Source organism: Larus michahellis, chromosome 2 (assembly GCF_964199755.1).
Source record: "Larus michahellis chromosome 2, bLarMic1.1, whole genome shotgun sequence".
Classification (NCBI taxonomy): domain Eukaryota; kingdom Metazoa; phylum Chordata; class Aves; order Charadriiformes; family Laridae; genus Larus; species Larus michahellis.
In genome coordinates this window covers 159,497,480-159,516,113 of record NC_133897.1, presented here as the reverse complement: position 1 = coordinate 159,516,113, position 18,634 = coordinate 159,497,480, and the positions used below count along the sequence as shown (strand labels likewise).

Below are 18,634 nucleotides of genomic sequence, written 5' to 3'. Positions count from 1 at the left end.
GCACCACATGAACACCACTGCACAGTTGCCCTGAGCACCAGGAGAAATGGGTATCTCCTTCTGAAGCACAAAGCTAGTGGGGCAGCGTGTGCTGCAATTAAAAGGTAGGAAAGCAAGATGTTTACCCCTAAAGAGTCATTCAGACGGAGGCTTAATTCATGTTTGGTGTCATATGGCCCTCGTCCACAGATGTGCTGTGTAGCTCTAAAACAGATGTGTGATCAACATAATACACTGCAGTGTTTGAAACCCCCAATGATAACACAGCAGAGCACAAGTGAAGTATCCTGACTGAGTCAGGACAAGTGCTTTAGCCAGCGAGCACTCGCAGAGGGACTTGCAGCAAGTGTGAGTGGGGTGAAGGTGGCCACCACCGCATGCAGAAGAGCTGAAGGAGCCTCTCCCAAGGTGAAGCCTATAACCAGAACATAAGCAACCAGAACAGTGATGCGATGGGGAAAAAGATGGGAATGAGACATCTGCAGAGCACTTTCCTCCTTCAGGGAAGTGCTGAAGTTCTTCTGTGACAATAACGAGTCTCTTCTCTAGTCATTACATTCTTCTCCCCAGGAGCCATCAGAGCTCTTTGGTGATGGTCCCCAGTGCTTAGGTATCAGAGGACAGGAGCTGCAGCCCTTCTGAGTATGGGATACAGCACTCTCTATTGGATCTAACGGAGGCAACAACACCATTTTCTCCTCACCATCCTGGTTTCTCCTTGCAAAAGTCCTACCTTCCTGCAGCAGTCCCAACCTGTCGCTGGGCCACCTCATTTTTACTTACACGCTTCAGGACCGTAACAGGTCAGGCTCGTATTTCACCCTGCTGCTCTGTTTCTCAACCCTATTTCCTCATCAGCATTTGAGGGTTTGGATTTTGACCACATGCACATATACACAGCCATAAAAATCCAAAAGCCTAAGGGATTACAGTTGTGGGAAAGATCTGGCTTTGAGTTTATCTTCCTTGTTGTAGACATGTCGCCATGGGGGTCATCACCTATTTCCAAAAGCTGCAACTGGCATTAGAAGTATCTTTTTTTTTTTTTTTTTCCTGTGGTCTTTTGATTTCCAGACCCCATTAAAGCTCCCTGGGCTAATAGGTCTTGTACAGAGTTTATGCTGTATACACATATACAGTGCTTACAGCATATGAAGTTTGCAGCATCTGTAGCATTGTTGACTCTCAAATGTCTATGACAAGTCTCACGGCACCCATCCATACTTTTAAACGTTCAACTCCTGGTGATAAGGGGTTGACAAGAATTTTAGCACTAATTTTTAGGTATGCATCTAGTCTTCATCTGTAAAAAATGCTTAAAATTATTGCTCATATGACTTACAAAGGCTCAGATCATGAGAACCTTACATTTCCTTTTTACAAAAATCCTACAATTGCTAAACCAATCTGGTGATCATCTGGGGATTTGTCAGAGTGTTTATTAATGTCTGGAATTCACGTGTTGTTTTTGTCATTTAAATTTTCTGCAACTAATGACAACACACTGAGGAGGCATCTTTTTCACTCATTTTTACAAAGGAAGCTGAGGAAGACTTTGGTGACAAGGGAGAATAAGCCGGGTGTGATGCTCACAGCATGTCCAAGGTGTCCTCCTTAACCCGGCCCTTTCTGCATGGCTGATGGCCTGAAAACCTATAGAGAATGATGCAAAGTGACACTCATAAATTCAAATTGCAGCCTTTTCTTCACTTAGCAGCATTTCATGACTTCTGATATTTGTGGTATACATTCCAACTTATAGTTGCCTCTGAATGTTATCTGGAGTAGCCACATTCTCTGGCAAACAATGGAGCCGGCAGCTACCCTCACACCATGGGGATGTCTTTAGGTGATAGCTGTTTCCCTTAGTGCCTTTTACTGATTATACATCTAAACTGAATATTTTGAGGAGAGATGGTTAGAAAAAAATTGTTTGGACATGTCTTTGGTTTCCTCTTTTCATATGCCACCTTGGAAAACAAAATTCGTGGAGAAAAAGACAACTGTGAAAAAAATCCCCTCTTTTGCCTTTTCAGCAAGGAAGGATGAATGAAAAGGAAAGGCAAAAAAAGGAAATGCTTTGGTGTTGGGTTTTTTTCCAATTTAAAAAAAAAAAAAAAACGAACTATGAAAACATAAAACCAGCTTAAAATGAAATGTGCACAGCCTCTTGCGCGCTGGTACAGCCTGTAGTTACCACCAAGGGTCAAGTGCTTCTTGTCAAGGCAGTTTCTGATGCCTGGACCTTTTCGTAACGTCCAGAGGTGCTATTTGCTTAATAAATGTACAAACATGTCGTTAAACCTGTTAGAACACAGCTTCTGCTGTGTTTCACTGAATGAACAGTGGGGAGAGCAGCAATGTTGCTTGTGTAATGCAAGAGCACGTGGTTTGCTGCTGGATGAAGGGGGCTCGGTGCTTTTCCTAATGCAGCGCTGCCAGCAGGGATGCTGATCTCAAAAGTAAACCTCCCCCACTGCTCATTTAGGAAGGAGCGGACTAGTAATAAAATTGGCAGGGATCTCCAAGCAAACATGTTAAAATTGAAAGCCAGTGCACAGAGATATGTTTTGTAGCGCAGCAAGAAGTCTCTAAACCATTTAATTACTGAAGTTTTGTGAGAAAAACAGTGTTTATAGCTTAGGCTAAGTTGTGTCAGTGTTTATGAAATCCTTTTGGTTAGTGTTTTCTACTCATTTTCTCTAATGTTAGCTAAGTTTTAGCATATGTTGTTGTAAATCCAGAGAGAGTCACAGTGTGAATGGGGAACTTTGTTTAAGCGTGTCGTAGTATTTCTCTGGCATCCAGTTGCTGGTAGCTACTGAATGGTCTGGGATTGCGGAGCACACGGGGCCGGCCATGCTCTAAAGGGAAAGTCAATTAGTTTCACGTGAATATATTAAGTCATTTTTTTCAAGGGTGTAAAGCCTCAGGGTGACCAAAGGGTGAAGATGACACAACCGGGACCTGCAATTTTTGTTTTTCCTCCAAATGTTTTAATTATCACAGAATCACAGAATCTTCAGAGTTGGAAGGGACCTCTAGAGATCATCTAGTCCAACTCCCCTGCTAGAGAAGGATTGCCTAGAGCACATTACTCAGGACTGCATCCAGGTGGGTCTTGAAAGTCTCCAGAGAAGGGGACTCCACAACCTCCCTGGGCAGCCTGTTCCAGTGCTCTGTCACCCTCACTGTAAAGAAGTTTTTCCGTGTGTTTGAATGGAAATTCCTATGTTCCAACTTGTGTCCATTGCCCCTCGTCCTGTCACTGGGAACCATTGAAAAGAGTCTGGCTCCATCCTCCTTAAACCCACCCTTTAGATACTTGTATGCCATAATAAGGTCTCCCCTCAGCCTTCTCTTCTCCAGGCTAAAGAGTCCCAGCTCTCTCAGCCTTTCCTCATAAGGGAGATGCTCCAGTCCCTCAGTCATCTTAGCTGCCCTTTGCTGGATGCACTCCAGCAGTTCCCTGTCTCTCTTGAACTGGGGAGTCCAAAACTGGACACAGTATTCCAGTTGTGGCCTCACCAGTGCAGAGTAGAGGGGGAGAATGACCTCCTTTGACCTACTGGCCACACTCTTCCCTATGCAGCCCAGGATTCCATTGGCCTTTTTGGCAACAAGGGCACATTGTTGGCTCATGGATAATTTACTGTCTACCAGGACCCCTAGATCCTTCTCCTCAGAACTACTTCCCAGCAGGTCCACCCCTAACCTATACTGGTGCTTAGCATTCTTCCTCCCCAGGTGGAGGACCTTGCACTTGCTTTTGTTGAACCTCATTAGGTTCTTCTCTGCCCAGCTCTCCAGCCTGTCCAGGTCACGCTGGATGGCAGCACGGCCCTCTGGAGTGTCAGCCACCCCACCCAGTTTGGTATCATCAGCGAACTTGCTGAGCATACACTCTGTCCCATCATCCATTATTGTGTTGAAGTCTTCACCAAATCCAATAAGTAGGGTGGTGAAAATTAAAGAACTGATCTTCGTTTCAAATCTATACTGTAAAAAAAAAAAATCCAAACTATTTATAATGATAAGGCTTGTTATTGAAACATGAAAAATAACAGAGCTCAGGGCCTCATAGGTTAATAACTCTTTCATGAGCATTTTGTTCATAATCTCAATTATAATTCTATGTACTTTATCTTTCACACACATAGCTAAACCCTTTTAATCTTTAATGAACTGATTTGTCTTAATTCAGTAGCTGTAGAGTTCTTTGTGGAAGAAGTGAGAATTTCGTTATCAGCTCTAGGACTACAGAAAGTGACATCCTGGGGATACAGAGGAAGGGAGCAGAAAGCTCAGCTGGTGTGGGTACATCAAGGGTGGATGTGGTAGAAGGTTTTTTTTCCAATTTAAATGCAAGCATCTTCACATCTGTATTGAGTAAGGCCACAGGCTTTTTTTTCTCAGGTGATGGTGGATTTTTTGCAGCTGCTGTGCCCTTGCAGGAATCTTTATCCACTTTTTAGCTTTGATAACTCCGCTGGCCTGAGTTTGAAGTTTTCTCTCTACCTCATTTCTGCTGAATGTTTCTGTACGGTTTATTTTTGTCAGCTTTGTTATTCTACCTACCATGTTGTCCCTGTTCTCCCTTTTACCAGGCCTAATGATAACACTGCAGAGCTTTTCAACAGAAATTTCTCATCAAATGAAACTTTTCGCAGTAAGTACAACCTTTTGTCATTTTTTTTTTTAACTAGAAACACAGAAAAGTATAATACTTTTTTGTAGTTCTGTAGGGACATTTTTGGAGCTGTTTTATAAACTGATAGTTTTCTTTTTAACATACCTATGAATCTTTTTTCCCCTCCATGAAATTTTTCTACACAAAAACCAGTTTTGCAGCAAACACTTGCTCTTCTGCTTACAGCCTATTGAAGCTAGCTGGAGGACGCTGGTCTTTTTAATTATTGCTTTATCCCCTCTCACCTTGACCTAACTGTGCCCTGACAGGGAATGTTTGCCTACCTCTAACTGATTTACAGCAGATGTTAGTGGTAATAAATTATATCCCACTTCCCCCAGCTCTTTTTTTTTCCTAGTGCTGCTCGAATGTTTTCAAATGAAAAGTCTCTCAATCTTAGAAGGCATTTTTTTCAAAATGCATATGTTGAGGGTTTACGAATATTTTCTCTTTTTTGCCAGCTATAATGAAAAGCAAAGGCTGCACATTATTCTTTTCCTCTGTTTTTGCTTCCCTTTTGCTACTGGAAAGAGTTGCACTAAGGGGAAAATACAAGAAAAGGGAAGGTGAAAAAAAAACAAACGTGACAACAGAAGAACTTCTATGGAAAAAAGTGAATAACTGAAATAGCTCACTGGCAAAGCACATGGAACAAGAAGAAAAAAAAAAGAAGTCCAACCCTGACATGTTTTAATTTTTCCCTGTTTTTCCACCAGTTCCCTCCTGACATCATCAAGCAACCATTTGGTACTTGTTTCATGTAGCACGTGCTAGGCAAGGGGAATGACTTCATGCCTCTAAAGCCAAGCCTTTGTTCTACCAGCTATTTGCGCAGATGCTGCCACCAGCACTCCAGCCACGCTCGTAGGGACCAACCTCCATCCCCGACCTCATACATCCTAAAAAGTAGTAGGAGAGTGACTGGGAACGTGAGGACCCAACTTGAAAGATGTTTCCTGACTCAGAACTGGGCTGGAGACCAGAGGAGATTTCCTGAGGCGGGGATGCCCCAAAAGCCCCGTTTTCCACCCCAGCTCTGCTGCCAGGCTCCCTGCGGCGTTGCTTGGCCAACACAACCTATCTCAGTAGACCAGGCGTGAATTCCAAGCCTGCTCACTTCCAGGGAATGCTTTAACTGATGCTGGTTTGCCAGAGTATCTGTCTTTGAAATAATAAGTAGAAACACACCGTACATCATAGAAGGTGCTGAAGGAAGCCTTTTCCTGTAATGGGTCTATTTTGTTCCTGGTGGGTACCCTAATATAATGATATAGGTTAATATTGCATGCGGGACTCACATTAAGGCCACTTCAGATGAGCTAATTGCCAATGCCTGAAGCAAGGGCACCAGTCGGTGGATATTACCTCTGTGTCTAATTACTTCCACCAGCAAATGGCAAAATGAAATTTAAGGTACTAATTTTTATCATTTTTTTATGGCTATGAAGTCCTAGGGGAACCAGAAAACCTGAAGACATGGCATTTTCTTTCATGCTACATAGGCAGGTCTGTCCTAGAGAGTCAATTTTAAAAGAGAAGCAGCATTTTTTGGAAGCGGGCCCTTGCCTTAGGAGGCAGTGACCTCTGAAAAGCGGTGAAGCCTGCAGTTGTCCTCCCACAGAAAACGCAGTGAAGTCCCCACCCTGCAAACACACCGGGGTTTAGGGGGGGTGTGTGGGGGGGTGCTCGTAGTGCTATGGACCCGACTGGACAACTGTCACCTCAATGTCACTTTGTTAACTACATCTGTGGGAACGAGGGGTCAGCTCTATGAAATGTTATTGCTTCTTGTTACAGTTGTAGCTAGCTAAGAGTTTTACACTCATAGTTTAAGCAAGGTAGATGTAAAGGAATCAATTAAGAAGCCTCAAAGAAAAAAAAAAAAAAGAGTGATGCTGTTCATGTTGGGGAGTGAACCACAAGACACAAAAAGCAAAGTCTATATTCCAGAAATAAGCAACCAAACCGGCTTCATCTTACTTTTACTAAGGACTGCAGAGCTTGATCCCCAATTCCTTGACAAAATGGCATAAAGGGAGTTTTCAAACTCCCCCTGTTGCTTTAAGAACACTCTCCCTCTAATTTCTAAGGTGTCACCCCCCCGAACCCTGCTGCACCAGCCCTGGAGTAAATCATTACTGGCACCCTGCAAGAATCTCCCAGCCAGCCATATAAATCTTGTGTTATGGCAAAAGAGAGAGGGGAAAAAACAGGTAAAACTAATTCCTGCCTACCAGGTAGCCATGGTTGGAGGCACACAGGCATTCAGGCAGGTTGTCCTGCTGTTGCAGGGCTCAGGGTGCAATATCATCTCCTTCTCAGGGAGGAAAACCATATGCTTTTCAACTAAAGCCTCCCTATGTAGAAATAAAGGGAGGAAAATATCCTCGCCAGAGCAGCGCGGGAAGGAGAGGGCAGGGTTGAGCGTGGGGCTGCTGCTCAGACGTTGGAGCGCTCAGACTTTGGAGCCCCCCGGGGCAGCTTGTGTTTCCAGGCGTTGCATATCTGATTTCAGCCTCGGCCGTGGGCAGGCTAAGGGTTAACGGGAGACGCAGCACGTTAACTGTATCTGTGGAGATTATGGCATGTTTATCCAGTGTTCAGATTTCCTGTCTGAGTGTTTGGATTTCCTGAAATCCCTGCTATCAGCCCAAGTGCTGTCCACTAGGCAGACCTTTTTTTCTCTCTCTCACTTTTTTTTTCTTTTTTCCCCCTTCTTTTTTTTTTTTTTTTTTTTTTTTTAAACTTTGCTCACATGGTAGGTTTTCCTTCCTGCTCTCTTTCCAGTTGTAGTGCCTGTGTCTCCTCACCGGTCAGGACATTTATGGATGCAGATCAACACTCTTAGACTCCAGAACTCTGGGGATCGCCGTACATTGGATTTCCTTTTTCATTATTATTATTTTATTTCACCTTATTTTATCTTTTTGTGGCAAGAAAACCTGAAGAAACATGCTCTTTTTCAGCTGCCCATGGGAGAATATGTTTTAGTCTGAGATGGAATAATGGCCTTAGGTTTGAGGACCAAATCTGGAATGGGAATTCAGACTGCACGCGTCCTGGTGAGTTACAGCGCGTTGGGGCTGAGCGTGGTTGGTAACGAGGAGCTCTGAGCCGGGGACAAAGGCTGAGCACGTCCATTCAATGTGGCTGCTGAGCAAACTGCAAAAAGCAGATGGGTGAAGCTGAAGTTAGAACTTGTTCCAAAAAAAAAAAAAAAACAACAACTGAAGCCCATTTTTAATTCCTAAAAATACACGCTGCTCTACAGCCTAGATGATAACATCCAGGTAAACTTTGTTGTAGCAAAATGTGTAAGGCCAGATTCTGTGAGTCCTTACTCATGTGCGTAAGTTTTACTCACATAAACAACCTCAGCGTTTTAAAAAGAGCTCGTGTAAGAAAAGACTTGCAGAATGGGGCCCACGTTGAGCAAATTGCAACTTCTCAATCTCAGCAAATATTAATCCTAAGAGAAAAATGAGAATTTTCTGAATGTCTTTGCATGCTTCCTTGGCCTTTTATGTTTTATTGTTGATCTAGATTTAAGTTGTAAGAAGAATCCACGTGCCAAGTATTTCTCCTATTGTCTCTTAAATAAGTTTGCAGTAGGAGTGAAACGTATTTCATGCAGCAATGTTCCGGGAGGCCAGAAAGGGGCTTTCTGTTGTTGGAGGGAAAATGCTGAGTGCTGTGCTGCTCTGAATGAACTGGAAAGCTGCATTCAGCCATGAGGCTTAGCTGAGGTTTTAGCTTCATTTTTGGATGTGAGAGTCTATGGTGGCATTGTTGGCCTTAGCTGGTTTTAGTTAAACCGCGGTCACAAATGCAACGAGTTGACCAGTCTCAAAATCAGTGACTCAGCATTTGAAAATAAACAGTTGTCTTTTTGCACCTTTTTGAAGCTGATTTCATTTTGCTGGCACCCACGGAAGTGTTGTTGGAGTAAAATGTGGAAGATAAAGCATCATCACTGTTGCAACTTTTGTTCTGTCCCGTAGCTGGAGGCTGTGGTTGAGCTGAACATTCCTGAGCTGCTCCTTGGAGCTGCTCCAGGGATTCGGTTCTCTAATTTTAAGGAAAAAAAAAGCTTGATTCAGAAATTGCTTAGATGTTAGGAAATATCTATAGGGAAAACAGCTTTCTATAGTAATTTTACTTTAGCCCTGATTTTCGTTAGGCTATTGAAAATGTCCTGAATCCTAGTATATAATACTGAACGTCAATCAATCAAGAGACTTTAACATTTAAATTCTTGGGGTTTAGGAAGAGAGAATATTTTCCTTTTTTATACCAATAAATGGAAAGAGCCATTTTCCAAATTCTTTACAGAGCCTCCAAATCTGAAGTTTTAAAGTAATTGCCTGGTGTGTTGGCTTTCCGCACAACCCTTTGAATATGATCCTGCTGCTCTTCTTCAAGGTTTTCTTTGGTATCAGTGGAAGGTTTGTGTGAGACCAGCCAGACAAAACTCATGTCTTTTCTGCCTGCAAGCCTTCAGGAATTCAGTTTTAATTATTAACATGGGGCAACACTGAAACTGATGGCATTTTATGCATTGAAATGCCAGTTCTTGCTGTGTACGTAGGTTTGTCCTTTCATTGTAGGGGATTGACCCCAAAAAAACAAAAGGGAGGACGAGGAACCCCTCACCTGAGTTAGACTGGACCATGGCCCCCTGCCTTGTGGTTAACATGCAATTTGGTGGTCTGTGGTCATGGATGCGATTAAACTGGCTACGGTAGAAATGTGCTCCTCTCAAAGCTGGCAGAAGAGTCAAAATGTCACTAACGATTAGTGAACCGCAGCAAACACAGAGTGCAGTTGAGGACTCGGGGGAAATACTCAGACTTGTCTATGTCTACCCAAATCTCCTTGCTGTGGGAATTTCGTTGGCTCTCCGATGAGCAAGAGGCTTGGGACTGGGTCAGTTAGGGGTTTTTTCCCCCATGTTTTGCAGGGCTGTCAGAACTTTCTGGTTTCAGCCAGGTTGGAAATGCTGTGGGAATAGTTTTTCTGGTGGTATTTTGGTATTTCCTCTTCTGCTCACACCCAGACCAGGAAGTGCAGAAGCACAACCTTCAGCTCATTGTGTACGTGTTTCTTTTTATAAACCTGAATTCTCTTCCCTTCCCCCACTTTTTTTTTTTTTTTTTTTAGTGGCCTGATATCCCTCACATAGGTGTAAAGCTGTGTTTGATTTAGACTGTGGGAGTTTTTTACACGTCTTCATATAACTATAGCAAGCACTAAATAGTTCCTTAATAAGTGATTATAGCATTAGTTTTTAATTATCTAAGTGCAATATTCCCCACTCAGCTACCTATGGCCAATAATGTTCATGTGCCGATGTCCCCCAGCTGCTGTTTCTGCTGGCATTTACTCCTGCACCTCCCGCAGTGTCAGGACTAACTGGCCACTAAGACCTATCTACTCAGTTGCCCAGGAAGAAATTCTGCAAAAGGTCTTTTTTTTCTTGGTAACCAACTGCACCATTGAACTCTCTAAGATTAGAGATTTCGTGCTTTAGTGTTATTTCCCTCCCTCTTTTTCCCTTTCTGCATCAGTGAGGAGGTCCAACTCATGCGCCCTCACTCCGTGTGTCCAACTCATTCACCATCACGGCTGCCAGTCCTCCTGCCTTTCTTGCTGTTGTTGGCAAGTGTGGATAAACAGTTTTGACAGGCACAGAGTCCTGCAGAGCTAACTTCATACACGGAGTGATGTTTCTCTGCTCAGATGATAAATGGACCAGAGGAACTTAACCACTTTCACTGAAACTGTTCTCCGCATCCAAAGCTTTTAACCCCTCCTTTTTGCGCTGTTTTCCACAAAAAGCGAAAAACGCAATTTTGTTTCAGCCCCGCGCAAAGCAAATCACGTCTGGATTGCAGATTGTCCCTCAAGACTCTTCTAGCCACCTTACAGAGTCTTTGATCCGCCATTTTATAAATGAAAATAAACTTAAGATGGATCTTAAAGTTGGCCCATGGCAAAATGATTATTTACATTTCCACTTGGGTCCACTCTCATGATTGCTCCATGAACAGTTACGCCCACCATATTTGCAAACAGCCCATGTAGGATTGGGTTTGTAAGACAATTTGCTCCTCAGCAGCTTCACAGCCCTCGAAAATACAAGGAAATGTAAGCAAAGGGAAGTTAATTTATTTCACAAAAAGACTCATTAATTTCAGAAGCTTTAAGTAGAGGCAATGTAATTACTGAGGGGTTTTGAGCTCTGGACTTGTTTTGGGGTGTTTGTTTTCTCATCGCTGTTGGCTCTAAGTCTCTCTCCTGGGTTTTGGGGAGCTGCAGTGCTTCAGAGAGAAGGCACGAGGTGGGGGAGGGAACGACAGTCAAGTTCGTTATTTCTGATGCTGATTAGCAGCAGGGCTCAGCCTGGACCACGTATCGTTCTCCTCCCATATGGTACCCACGAGCCAAGCTCCATCCATGCTGAACAGTGCGTGATGTGAAGCTCCTTGCTCGGTCCCCCCAAACACTAAAGCCAGGTTCATCTGCCCCGAGAGGCAGCAATGCTTTTCATGTATCCTCCTCTATCTCGGCTGGAGTTAACAAAATCCATCTGCTTCTGTGAGTCAGCAGAAAAGTATTCGGCTTTTATAAGAGTTAAGGGACATAGGATAGGGCAATGTCAAAGCGCAGAAGTCTTCCCCCAGCTTGGTGGCTTGGCGTTTGCACGGCATGCACGGAGAGGAGGTCGCGTTTTCAGTTCCCCTTCACCAGACGAGCTGATTTACACCAGCGGAGGGCTTGGCCCGTGGCATACATGGCCACAGCTGTCGAACAAGGCTCCTTTCATCAGCGGTAAACGCGAATAAATGTGCAAATGACAACAACCAGCGCGTATTGTGACGCAGCAGCTCCTAGCAGTTTGGGAAAGTCGAAAAAAACCTCTATTTTCTTCTCATCAAAAGCAAAATGAGGAAGCCTCCCCCCTCCCCTTCCGCCCCCACCGCTACCACCCTGGCTCGAGCAAGTTGATCCGTAGGTATTTGTGTGGGGGTTTGTTCTCAGCGGTTAACCACATAACAATTTGAAGCATGTGGCTAACTCCAAAGAAACTGCCTTTAAACGTTTGCAGACTGTAATTGCGTTAGGGAGAGCGGAGCCCTGGCCGGGGGCTGCCGGCCGCCCCGGGAACTGCGGCAGGAAGCCCTGAACATCCCACAGCAAGATCCCGCAAAGAAGGGAAAAAAATCTTATTTTGTCTCTAGGAGATCAACTCCTTGCCGATGCTCTGCAGCCAGGGCCAGATGTTCCCCACCTCCTGTTTTGTGTCTGTATTTGGTGTGTTGGGCCGAAACACCCGGGAGGAAACAAAACGGAGAGAAAAGGGTTGGTGATGAGGGGGAGGGCTTTTCAGCACACAGCTTTTGTAAATAAAGCTGGAGGAAAAATAACAAACAAATTGGAGAAGCTTTGCCGCGAAGCCAAGGGCGCCTGAGAGCATCAGGCAATCTCCAGGGAAGCAGCGAAAGGCGAGCGGCATGGGGCTGGAGAGCCAGGCTCCAGCAGGGACAGCGAGGAGCAATTCTGCTCAGGGTGGTAAAATGCCTCATTCGAGCTCTTCCATCCCTCAAACCTGATTTTTTTGGGCAGGGAGGAAAGGTTGGAGGGAGGATATGTGCAAGCGAGAGGTGAGCAGTTGTGCTTGTTGGGGGTAAAGATCCCAAAACCCGCATGGTGCCACAGCGTTCATTACCACAGAGCCATGGGGCTATAGTAGCATCCAGTTTTAAAGAATTTGGAGCTTAAAGAAACCACTAAAACTGAAGATTGCAACATTTCCCCATGGGAGGAGATGCCTGTGAGACATTCTGCAAGTGGTTTGTGACTCCCAAAGGTCACGGGCTTTTAATTTCCATCCATTTCCAGTGCATCCTCAGTCTGTGATTAGGAGAGCCTCTCCTCGGCTACAAACAGACATGCTCCTACGTGTTCATTGCACAAATAAAATAGTGCAATTAATCTTCTTCACCCAGCTGCAAGCCACATTTATAATTCAGCAGGTAAAAATATCTGTACAATCACAAGAATGGCCCCTGATTTAGGAAAGAAAATGACACTCAGAGCGTGGCCCTAAGGCTGAAAATTCAAGCCTGCTTTGGAGAAAGGGCAAATAAGGTCTTGCCATGTCTTCTCTCAGTTACAGTGGCTGGAGCTGTGGCCTTGTGGCACGGGGTTGGGGTGGGACTGCAGCTAGAAATCAAGCTGTGCCCCAGGGTTCTGGGAGGATCTGCAACCACATGCGTTTCTCCATATCTATTCTCCAGTCTGGGGAGAAAATAAGTCAGCCTTTAGTTAGTGGCTGAACCACAGCCCTGGGATTGCCACCTGCTGGCACTGAATTACGATGTGACGACAGGCAGGTCACTGCATGACACTTACCCAGATCAGCAGCAGGAGAAGCATGGCTGGCTCCCCCTTTCTTCTTCACCTCTGGAGTAGCCAGAAGGGAGCATGTGAGTGGGAAATGCAGGGCACACGGTTGATGTGCTCCTCAAAACTACTGGGGCAAGAAGAGGGAGATGTCTCCTGTCAAGGCTGGTGCAGCTGCAGGCCCTTTTTATAGCAGTTGACCAAATGCATAGAAAGCAATTTTGAACTGGATAGAACTGCCAGCCAGAGGCAGCAGGACATTTCAGGCACTAGGACAAGCCTTATGGTATCTAGATTCAGCATAATCCTGGCTGGCATCCTGGCTTGTATCAGAAATAGCGTGGCCGGCAGCACTAGGGAAGCGATTGTCCCCCTGTGCTCAGCACTGGTGAGGCCCCACCTCAAATACTGCGTCCAGTTTTGGGCCCCTCACTACAAGAAAGACATTGAGGTGGTGGAGACTGTTCAGAGAAGGGCAACGAAGCTGGTGAAGGGTCTGAAGAACAAGTCTTATGGGGAGCAGCTGAGGAAGCTGGGATTGTTCAGCCTGGAGAAAAGGAGGCTGAGGGGAGACCTTCTCGCTCTCTACAACTACCTGAAAGGAGGCTGTAGAGAGGTGGGGATCGGTCTCTTCTCCCAATTAACAGGTGATAGGACAAGAGGAAACAGACTCAAGTTATGCCAGGGGAGGTTTAGATTGGATATTAGGAAAAAATTCTTCACTGAAAGGGTTGTCCAGCATTGGAACAGGGAAATGGCTGAGTCACCATCCCTGGAGGTATTTAAAAGATGCTTAGATGTAGTGCTGAGGGACATGGTTCAGTGGTGGACTGGGAAGTGCCAGGTTAATGGTTGGACTCGATGATCTTAAAGGTCTCTTCCAATCAAAATGATTCAATGATTCTACGATTCTATAACACCAAGCCCTTAGCATAATAGTATAGTTCTATGTAAGAACATAAAACCATCTGAGACAACACTTCAGGATTCTGTCTCCAGTAGTGGCTGACATGGAGGATGCAAGAGATGAACAGGGAGGACATGTAGCAGTATTTTCCCAGATTATGGTTCCAGCTTTCCAGGATCGCACCTGGAGCATTTTCTGAGTCAGAGCTCATACGTAGGATGTTCTTGTCCTGCAGAGATTTGCAACATGGATTTGTAGGCTTTTTTCTACTTAAACTAACAGACATTTGAAGCATCCGTTAAAAAAGGCTTATATAAGTACAACAAATTGGTAGACAAATATGGGTAGACAAATTTATGGAAGGAATTTTGTCTTGAATATACAGCTATTAAATCAGTACTGACAGTGAGAGTCAAATCTTAGTCTCCTACCTGATTTATAGTAGTGCTACAAACTAAATGTTGTGGAAATATTCCAGATTTATTTGTGGGTAAATAAGATCCATGCCAGCACCTAATGTTTATCTTATCCAATTTAGCATGAAACTATATTGCTACTTTCCTTCTGCATTCATATCCAGGAAGTTCAGTAGTCACCCAAATTAGTATGCTTACTGATGTAATCATTTACCTAATGGTATATTTATGTCATAAAATGTGTAAGACTGCATTCTCTGCTGATGTAGAATAGTGGCTCCATCCATCTGATCAGAGGCAGGTTGTAGTTGCATATCCTTTAATAATTATTTCAGCAGGTGTCCTTTTATTCCTGCTCATAATTAGTAGCTAAGTCCTTAGCAAAGCTTGTCAGGATCTGAAATTCCTACAATTCAGTAGTTATCTATATTCACTACCAAAGAGGATCTCTGCCTCGGTAGAATCATTTCTGAAGATATTTCATTCAAACTAATGGGTACCATAATTCTACATTAAATGTAGAGTTTTTAAATTATTTTCAACCAGCAGGGTATAATTCTGATTTTACACTTGTCCTAAATTAATGTCACAATCTGACTCCAGATTTAATCAATGGTAAGATAGGCCTTAGCCAGAATCCCAGATCTCATGGGTCATTTAAACTTTGTCATTTTTATTTCCTGTGTTTATGAGGTTGTGGTGGAGAAGGAGCTATCATGTTTATGTGTTGACCAGGATGGGGTTAAAAATCTACTTGTGACCCAAGATGATCTATAGCTGCTATTTGTTCTTGCTACCTAGACAGACAAATGGGATTTGGCTCAGTTGGAACAAATTTCCTTGCCATTGAGAATATTAGACTTAAAGGGCATCAGTAGCAACAGGAACAAGGATAAAAAGGTGATTGTAAGTCATGTTTTGCTGCTGTGCTGGAGCCATACGACAGCCTACCTGGCACCTGGTCTGAATTAGAGAAATTGCTCGACTGTTGAGATTTATGTTTTAATTCCCAGAGTTCCTAGCAAGCTCAGAACAGTAATTACGCAGTCCTCCCTGTAGGGTGGTATATACATGTATGCACACAGTGTATCATAAAATCCTACGCTTCATCCTTTCCGTTGCCTTCAAGCGCAGAGCACAGCCTGGCTGCCAGGTTCTGCTTCAGTCAGAAACCTCCTTCCCCCAAGCATCATTTCTAACACTAATTCTGCCCATTTTAAGACTCTCATTTCCCAAACAGCCAGAAGACCCTAAGCAGATCCTTCTCAAGGTTGGGATGTGCAATAGGCCCATGTCCTGTGACTCATAATGGCAGCGTCCTAAGCAAAGTCTTCCAGTTGCTACAACTTGAGCAAGAGAGTTAGACTTACAAGCAAACTCCTACAACAGATTGGCACCATTAGACAGATCAGGCACAAGAGGGAACGTGACCCCAACCAGTGAGACCAGGTTTAGCCTGACCCTAAGGAAAACAAGGAGTGCCAGACAACACTTTTTCATGATGCTGGATGCTAAAGGACACCTTATCATTTAAGGGAATCTTATTTGTGTGGTGATTTACACCCTGGGAGGAAAAAAGAACTTACATCATGGAAATTTAAATCATTTAAATGGAGTTTAAATAACATGTTACTGAGAACTCTGCAATATTTGTAGACTGCTCTCTACTAGTGAAGCTGAGGCAATTGCTCTTTGTGTCCACATGTCCCCCCATGACTTTGAGTCCCCCTGAACCAAGACAGGTGGAGGAACAGAGGTCTCAACTGCTCCTACATATTTCATAAAAACAGGCAGATGGGCAGAAGAAAAAAAAAAACACCTTTTGTAACCTCTGACTACCTCCTCTCCAAGGGGAAAGCCACAACTACTGTGAGATGAAAAGAGAATTTCCACAGGAGCGCAGTGCTGTGCTCACTACAACCTGGGGGGAAAGCTTCCACAGGCATTTGCCCTTCAGGCTGCCCGTGGGGGTTTCAGTGTTCCCAAGTCCTCTCGGTGTTCATGGAAACCTGCATGTGCCAGCGTGGCTTCAGGAGCAATATCAGTTAGGTGAAAGACACGTGTTGTTATTTATCCCAGTACTTCAGTTGTCTCTCCTTGGAAGAAATACCTTCTTGTAATATCACAGGCCATTAAACCACCATGTTAATGTGAAAAGTGTTTCCTGGCGATAATAATACCCTGACATCAGTATTGCTTGCATACTACTACTGGCTGCTAGTACAGCAGCAACGTTTTGCTTAGACAAGCAATACCAGGAGAGGACCCTGCTTGCTAAAGCTGGCCATTGTAGATAAATGCTTAAATCAGTAATTTTCAGAAGCTGGTTGCCTAAAACTCAGAGCCTTAGCTCATACGAAAGTCCTGGATAAATTATTTCAATGTCCTTTTTGAAAGTGAGGTCAGTTATTTCAATCCATTAACTAGGGTTCCAGTAGACAAGAGTTCAGCACTTCCTCCTGAATTTCCCAGTGCAGGACAATGTATCTCAGTCCTCAGCTGCAGAACATTTGTTTTTATAATTCAAGGCCCTTTCAAAACAGAAATCATCAGCTGGGCCAGACTGTTGAAGACGAGTCAATTTGCGTCTTGGAGAAAGACACTGGGCTCCCTCCAGAATGTGAACTCAGACAGGAAAGGAACTCAGATCCCCAGAAAGGACGGGTTAGTGCTTTCCCTCCTTAGCACCTCCAGCCATCTGCAACCTGTATTAGTTTACCAGGTTTAGCAGGAGATGAGTGGTGGTCACGAACACCAGAACCGAGCAGTCTCATCCAGATCCTACGCCAGATGCAAACTGCAGCCAGCTTTGCTCTGGTTACCACAGATACGACACGAGGGAGGAGGAAGAAGGACCATGGTGACCAAGCAGCATCTGCGTGAACGCTGGTTTTGACAGTAGTTATCATGAGAAAATATGTTTCTGCTTTGTCCTTTCCTGTGCATGTGAAAAACAAACAAGATATTTGTTTCCCAAAAAGGAAATAGGTTCATTCTGGAATGCGCTGGGCAGATCAGGTTCTTCTAAGTACTGAAGGATACGTGTGTGGGATTTCAACATTTTTAGGCCCTCCCAGGATATTTATGCAATATTAATTGTGTCAGTTACTGCACTGTTTTTGCAGCAAACAGCAGACCTGATGTAAGGAAACGTGGCCTCATTTGTGCTGTTAATGTAGTCTTTTCTAGAAGCAGAAGCTATTTGCAAGATCATAATTTCCCTCACAAACAGTATTTTTAATTGGGGAAGAGTTCTCTCAGAGGAGTAACAATCTTACTTCTGTTCATATCTGCTCAGTATTTTCCTGATCAGGGTATCAAGAGAAAGAGGATCTGAGCAAATGCTTCTCCATGTAATAATGAACAGAGAGCTGTAAATCATAATGTGCAATAAAATCGAAGACAAAATTTGGCTGGAGATTAATGACTGGAATGGGACTTACTGAATTAAATTGGATCAGATGTTCCCTGGAAAAAATCTGAGTTAGCCTCACAGTGCTCTATGGTTTTGGTTTTGTTTTTCACAAAGGAAGATTTAGCTTGATTGTTTTGTAACAACTGACAATTTCTAGGCCTTGCAGAAGGCCTTAGGGGCCTGCAGGAGAGGACAGGCGCCGGCTGGGAACCCTGGTCTCACTCAGGCAGAGGAGAAAACCGAACATGGAGCCTCCCCAGCACAATGCCACAAACCGCTCAAGTGTTACAGGGGACATCCCATTTCCACAAGATATGAAGGGCTGACTTCTAGTTCTCACCTCCAGGGGCAGGTTCGTGACTACAGGTCTGGCACAGAGAGAGACACCCCTGAATTCTCGAAGGCTGCGATCAAAGCCTGGTTGCACCTCTCATGTTCCTTGGTAGGTGGTTTAGGTGCCTCCTTCTTCCTGTGAATCCGCTTTTAAGTGTCCAGCCTTCCAGATGTTGGCTAAAGAGACATATGGGCAGCTGAGTCAGACTTTTGAATTTTCCCAGGGACTAAAGCACCCAAAACCTGCACTTGTTTTGGTGTTTCAGTGCCAGATTTGCTTGTGACTCCAACCCCAAGCAGCAAAACATTTGTGCTTCTAGCACTGTTCACTGAAGAAACCGAGTTAAACCTGTAAACCAGTGATGGGGACTGACGTTTCCTGTTGGTCTTGCTGGTTATTTTGATCAGAGATGTCTCTTGTTTCGTTAAGATCCAGACTCAGTTAGTTCATGAATATATCAGAGGAA

The 18,634-nt window shown here is 44.1% G+C and overlaps 1 protein-coding gene across 6 annotated transcripts in view; it reads left to right on the top strand.

Annotated features, from left to right (window-relative positions):
* Positions 1-18,634, top strand: part of ASAP1 (ArfGAP with SH3 domain, ankyrin repeat and PH domain 1) — a 193,813-nt gene that overhangs the window by 23,423 nt on the left and 151,756 nt on the right. For 3 of the 6 annotated variants that reach the window (XM_074577833.1, XM_074577825.1, XM_074577828.1), the window contains exons 2-3: positions 4,608-4,669; positions 7,657-7,752. The exons of 1 other annotated variant lie outside the window; for it this stretch is intronic. The gene's annotated coding sequence lies outside the window, so the exon portion shown is untranslated. Of the gene's footprint in view, positions 1-4,607; positions 4,670-7,473; positions 7,753-18,185; positions 18,281-18,634 lie in introns of those variants that run through there. 2 more of the 6 variants (XM_074577827.1, XM_074577830.1) reach the window with 2 other exon arrangements.